General features: G+C 37.0%; 1 long non-coding RNA gene across 1 annotated transcript; it reads right to left on the reverse strand.

Annotated features, from left to right (window-relative positions):
- Nucleotides 1-469: 469 nt before the first annotated feature.
- On the reverse strand, nt 470-4,084 carry LOC121513173. Its single transcript, XR_005992179.1, has 3 exons — nt 3,913-4,084; nt 3,514-3,581; nt 470-831 (listed from the first exon to the last, which is right to left on the reverse strand). It is a non-coding gene; the product is annotated as an uncharacterized LOC121513173 (long non-coding RNA).
- Nucleotides 4,085-7,266: the final 3,182 nt, after the last annotated feature.

Here is a 7,266-nt window from a genome sequence, read left to right on the forward strand (position 1 = left end):
ACAATAGAGTGCTTAACAAATTTATTAGACCACCTGTCATATTTGTCTCAGAGACCATCCAGCATCATGAAGTGCTTTAATGCGGACTCTTTCGTTTTTAGTGAGCGCTCCACATTTTACCATTTTGAACAGGAATGAGGAATTTCAAACTGAATTCACCCAAATTTGAGCCGGCTCACAGGGCTTCTCTGAGAAGTAAAAAATTAATCAAGCATAACATTCAACCACTAAAACTCATTTTTCTGTTCAGGAATGCAAGTAAATAACTGTAATTTGAAATTAATCAAGAAATAATAATGTGCTTTCCCTTTTTTCATTTTTGTAAATCAGTAAATTTGAAAATTCATGGATAACAATAATTATATTTTAGCATTAAAAATATAGTTTGGGTTAAAGAGTTTCTACATATTGGTGTATTAACCATTGCAGAAACATAAAAAATGATTTGGTTATTACCAATGCTGTTAACTTAGGGCAGCTGTGGCATAAACCTGACTTTGGGTGGTGGTCTAATAAATTTGTGAAGCACTGTACATATGAATATCATCAATGTCAAATAACCTAATGAAATCATTAGGTGAGTTAAACTTCTTCTGGAAGACAAAATGTGAAACATCAACCACTTGGGTTTTGTAGTAAAATACATTTATATCAGCAAAAGAAAATCAGTAAAGTTTTGTAGGGAAAGCTTGAACATAATTGCAGTTAAGTGTTTAAAGTAGGTAACATTTCTATAAAATGACTATTACATTCATGATCTGGAAAAACTTTTGCTGCTCATTTGTAGAAATCATTCCTCCTCAGTCCTCAGAATATGGCTGATCTCATGAACTGAAAGGAGAAGAAAAAAAACATTTTTAGACGTTGTCATTTTCTTTTCATAACTCTTCAAAACTGTCCGTCCGTCTGGGCCATCCTTGTGAACGTGATATTTCAAAGTTTATTGTCCAACTGTGTGCTGTTGACTCAGTATTCCAAGAATACATCAAAAGATTTTTGTTAAATGTGGCACAGATCTATACTTGGACTTGGAGGTCAAAGGTCACTTATTCTATGCATCAGTTGACCTCTGTACACCATATATTCTAAATCATGCTCCTGTGCTGTTAAAGAAGTAAGAGATCTACTGTAATTTACTCAGCTAGAATTACCACCCAGCAGCCAATGCCTCCAGTCCAATTTTGAGGACCAATGACTTTGACCTTTAACCTCCTAAAATCTAATCAGTTCATCCTTGAGTCAGAGTGAACATTTGGGCAAAGTTGTAAGAAAATCCCTTAAAGAATTTTTATCCCTTGAAAGCCTGAAACCTGAAATAATAGCTGGAAAATTCTATTTTTTGTTTAGAGCTAAGATTTTTATTTAACCTTCTACCGAAATCCCTAAAAAGGAAAAAACTGCTATAAGACTTCAGTTTTTTCTAATATCACATTTAATGCATTCAACATTTTTGCAATTGATAATCCACTGGAAGATATATTTAAAATCATTTTAAAAAGATATTAATAGAATCATTCAGATTGTATACAAAAGGTTTCAAGGAAATTATTGATCATGTTGATTAGACAGAGGTCTCCCAAAACTGTATATCAGATATGATACGATTGGCTTTAAAGGATGAAGAAATCACGCACACAAGTAGCAACAGACAAAGTGAAGCAGCAGGTCTGTTCAGCTCTGATATTTTTCATTTATTTAATTCATTTTATTTAACCAGGAAGACCTAATTGAGACCAATAATCTCATTTACAAAATCTTATAGTAACCTGAGCTCATCAGACAGGTGCTGCCATAGTGTATGAACTGTGGAGCTTGTTGGTGGATATCTTTTCCGTCATGAAAAGCCCTCAGTGCTGTTCTTTGCTCTGTATGTATTAAAGAAACGCCCAGTTCTGATAAAACCACCACTATACTAAAGATGCTCCTAAGCTAAATGCTACACTAGCAGCAGCCATTCTACCAGCTTCCAGTACAACCAAACCCTGTCTGTAGCTGCAGCCTCTCCTCCTTCATGATGCTGATTGGTCAGGAGCATTCTCAGACCAGACACAATCTTTTCAGATTGGAGATTAGCAAGATAGATCTGCCTAATGACAGACATGGAATCTGGACAATCGATCTGCTTGGCAAGGTGAGAATATGATTGAGGCATGCACTAAAGCTCCATGACCTTAACCTCTGACTCCAAAATCAGATAAAATGATTCTTGATTCAGGATGAACATAAATGCTAGATATAAAAAAATCTGTAAACTGTTGTAGAGATATTGTGTTAACAGGAATGGCTCAGACAGACGTACATACGGACGGATCAACGGACAGACAGACGGACACCCCTAAAGGATATAACGCCCTCATGCTCAGTTGTCACTGGTACACGGACAATAAATGAAGCTCTTCTCTGATGAAGATGAAGCTCAAGTTCTTGTTTAAGTTTTTTTTCCTCTGTACTTTTAAATCTTTTATCAACATGATAAATGACACGGAGGCAGCACGACACTTAGAGCCAGGTCGGGAGGAGGCAGAGACATGCGAGAGGGCAGAAGTGGGGCAAATGAGCCTGGCTGCAGGCTAGACTATAAGCGGCCCCACACAAACCTGCCGTACCAATCATCTTTCTCCTAAATGCCCGCCCCCTTGCCAACATGATGGACAACATAAGGCTGCAGATTTCTAACGGCCGCTTGGACGACTGTGTCCTGATGATAACAGAGACCTGGCTGGCCTAGCTGTGGAGCTAGTAGGCCACACCACATACAGAGAGGACTGGACATCGGACTCTGGTAGGACTAAAGGGGGTTGCTGGCTCAGCCCTCTCTCCCCTTAAAGACATCTACCAGAGTCGTCTCCACAAGTGGGCTTCCAGGATCCTGTTGGACCTCTCACAGCCTTGACACTGTGTGTTCAGCATCACCCACACAAACCTGCCGTGCAGAGCATCTTTCTTTCAGGTACCCGCTCCCTCACCAGCAGGATGGACGACATGGGGCTGTGAATTTCTAACCACCGACTGGACGACTGTGTTTGCTGCTACAGAGGAGACTGCCAAACGAAGTTTCCTTGTGTTTTAACGATGTAAAGATGATAAACATGTATCGTATATATCACATATAAATAAAGACTCAACATGTTTCCAAATAAAGCACCATTGTCTTTATTTTATTAATAGAAACATGAAAATCCTCCTGCACTATTTACCTTGAATATATACCTTAAGAACAGCAGAAATGGACAGATACCTGTTGGATGTTGTGATGGTGGCAGGTAAAAACTAGTAACTAGGAAGTGATTTACAGTTGGCTTAGAGATAATTACTGCATTTGTCTGTCTTTACTGGAACAATTCAGTTCTGGGGAAACTGGATTAAACTCCTCATAGATACGACTTAAAATCTCCTCTGTAAACACACACACGCCTGTCAGGTATCCTGTCAGACTCCTGGCAGGTATGTATCAGGTTATGTTGTCAAATATCAATGAAAGAGAATTTCAGAAACAGAGAAAGATGAACTCACCTGTCTGAAATTGAAGCTGGCCACCTGGCAGTCACACGGCAGATTGAGCAGTTGTGCCTGGAAACGATCTGAGACAAGAGAGAAATATTTACAACAAGAATGAAGAGAAGTTTACAGAGAAAAATGGACATTTCACTCTAAACTCGCTCTTCTAAATACAACTGATGCAGTAGGTGTATTTTTAAAATCAGGTTATATTTTCTGCGATTCATCAGTTGTTACGTTTCCCCCCCAAGAAAACACAAATTTTATAAGAAAAGTCGCTAATGGGGAAACTAACAAAAAACTGCATGAACAAAACAAAATGGGTCTTGGGTTTCGAAAAGGGGGCAGGGGATTATTGCTCCTCACTGCCACCCACTAAGTCCATCGAAATGATAGAAGAACTAAAAAATTTACCCAAAATAAGGATAGGTGGGAGTCATTTTCCAATAAGGGGTAAGTGAAATAAAATAGTTTTGATTTTCCCCCTCACACACAAACCAAAAGCCCTGAAACAAAAGTATCTCTTTTTCCTTAAACTCAAACACAAATAGAGAGAGCCAACTGATGGTGTCAACCCTCACACACTCAAAACCCAACCCAAACTGAGCAGCAGCCTGCTCCCTATATAGCCTCCCAGCCCTGCTGATTACCAACAGCTCTCAGCTGGGAGCAGCCACCTCAGGTGCACCAAGTTTGTCTAAACGAGCAGGGTGAATTTTCACTGAGTTATTGTGGGGAAAAAAATCATCCAGTTTCTTAAAAATCTAAGAATTCATAACACAGTCTGCTTCTCTGACAGCACTAGAACGAGGATTAAATCATAATTTTGAGCATTTATTTTAAACTGAAAGTGTAAATGGAAATTTTTAATGTGTATTTTTGTATGGTTTCCATGTTTACCAGTCACAGGCAAGGCTGTCCATAAGGAGGGAGCTTTCTGGGTCCCAGCTAAACTGGGGACCCATGGAGGTCAGCAACATCATGGTCCATTGTAAAGTTAAGCTTTGAAAACAATATTTATTCTTTAACCTGAATAATAACTGCTCTTATCAAAGCAAAAATAAATAAACCAATGATTTATGCTTAAATCCATTTTCCTAAAATTACCTTTTTGTTAGTGATTTTAATAACAAGGATGGGCACATTGAACTAAATATGAAAAGTGATGTCAGACCTTATAGCCACGCCATAATGTGCACAAATGTCAGGATGCATAAAATAGAGGAAAATAAGACAACTAAAAAAATAGGATAATTGTGAAAAGAGGCCAAAAATAGGTTGAAATAGTCAAAATTGTATGAATGGGATAAAAATTGGCCAAAAAAAAAAAAAAAAGCCCAATGCAAGAATTGGTGAAAAGAAGCAAAGATGTGTTTAAAGTGTCAAAAAGCATTGCAAAAATGAGCATAAAGCTGTAAAAAAAAAGTATCATAAAAGTGAAAAAATGGGCATAAGGTGGCAAATATGGGGAAAGGCAGCAAAAACCAGTGACAAAAATGGGTTGAAATAGTCAAAATTGCATGAATGGGATAAAAGTGACAAAAATGGGCAAGAAACCCAATGCAATAATGGGTTAAATGTAAAAAAGCATTGCAAAAATGAGCATAAAGCTGCAAAAAAGGATCATGAAAGTGAAAAAATGGGCAAAAAAAGGCAAATATGGGGAAAGGCGGCAAAAACCAGTGACAAAAATTTGCAAAAAGGGCATGAATGGGTTAAAACTGCAGGAAAAGTTGGCAAAAATTTCTGGCAAAAAGCAATGCAACAAACGGGCATGAAGCTGTGAAAAAAATGTTGCATAAATTTGAAAAAAGTGGCCAAAAAATGGTGGAAAAACAGCAAGTGTGGCAAAATGGTCAAAAGGGTTAACAGTCCAGGACACATGAAGGAAACATCACCTGCAGAAGGCACCCAGCACAACACTGCACTTTTATATGAACTTTAGAAATAAAAATCCACTATGTATTTCATCTCTGCAGCCATGCAGCACTCTGAAGTTTTCCTTCATAAATGTCTTAAAATGTTAAAACATTACAGACTTCACTTATCCCGTGTGAATGGGCTGCACCAAACACTGATGTCACAGATTATCAGAGCATTTTTAGTCACAGTTTTAGTCGACGAAATCAACTCTGATATGATCACAGATGTGTGAGACTTCTGCTAAACATTCATCACAGCCACAGATCATGAAGCCTCTCCTCTCTGTGCTAATTATCAGTAGCTGCTAGCTTCATGGAGCGGTTTTACTGACTAAAAGGCCAAATAGATATGCAACATTTATAGCCTAGCATATATTATAGTAAAGCTTATTACTTACAAATAGGGAATGAGTCCTGAACCACGTCAGTAGTTTTTCTACCTAGGCAGAATTTCTTTCCTTTTGAAGCAGCCGCCATCTTGAAAAGCTTATAAAATGGACTAAATCATTCTGTTTTGTGACTTCAGCAAATAAAATGGCTGGAGTCAAACTTTTGACTTAGGCCATTATACTAAACAGGTAGGATCACATGATCTGTTCAGCTGAGGATGCTGGTGATTTTTCCAGAGGTGGCCAGCATCAAGGAGAGTTGACTGAGGCGAAAACATCCAAAATGACTTAGGCTATTATTTTAGGACGCTGACGATGTGCTCCCATCCAAACAACGTTTCCAGAATCCTACATCAGACAGGAATGGTACAACACTCATCCCCCACTCTCCAGCAGCTGGTCTCCTGACTCTCCAGATGTTTACAGACTGCTGTTAAAGAAGAGAGGATGCTACACAGCAGTAAACACAGCTCTGTCCCTACTTTTTTGAGATGTGCTGCTGCCATCCAATTCAAAATGAGCTAAAATTTTTAATAAAATAGTAAAATGTTTTAGTGTGAACATCTGATATGTTTTATGTTCTATTGTGAATAAAATATGGATTTATGAGTTTTGATAATCATTGACATCTGTTTTTATTTACATTTCACACAGCGCCCCAACTTTTTTGGAAGAGGAGGTGTTTATTAGCCACACAGTATTTACACTAGCCACAGTTTTAGTGTTTGGAAACTACATGCTATGCTATATGCAAAATTAGGGGGTTACTATAGATAACTTTAACAGTTTTTTCATGTTTTACACTGTAAAACAGAAATTATTTTTTACATTTTCAGCTTTCTACAAAAATGTGCAAAAACATATTTGGCATATAAAGACAGCACAAACCTCTATAAGGGTCTGGAGGTTTCTACCCCTGAATTTTTTTTTAATAAAAAGACCCATTTTTATGCAATTTTAAGCACTTTGAACACTTTATTTACCATAAAAGTGGCCTCTGAAAATGTTTTAAATAATTTAAAATTTTTTTTAAATTGAGTTTTCTTTTAAAATTAATATTTGGATCTGAATTTCTGTTTTTATAATTTTATTACAAATATTCGTATATTTATTGTATATATATATATTTTTTTTATTTTTTTTTTACATCAACTACCACTGCTACTACTGCTGCTGATACTCTTATTGGTCATTTATAAAAAAGATATTAATTTACTTTTAGCTAGTATTTAGCTTTATGTTTCATCTCTGTCTTTACCTGCTTCTTCGTCCTAATAGATTTTTATTCTCTTGTTTGATTTTATGTTTTATAAGTGGAAAAAAATCCCCAAATTCTCTCTTTCTTCTTACATCATCTAAGCATGCAGTAATCAGGATACCACATTTACTGGTGTAATATTGCATCCTAGGCTATAAAGACATGGAGAGTTTTGAGGGAGAAAATGTTCAGATCACAT

This window comes from Cheilinus undulatus, linkage group 8 (assembly GCF_018320785.1).
Source record: "Cheilinus undulatus linkage group 8, ASM1832078v1, whole genome shotgun sequence".
Classification (NCBI taxonomy): Eukaryota; Metazoa; Chordata; class Actinopteri; order Labriformes; family Labridae; genus Cheilinus; species Cheilinus undulatus.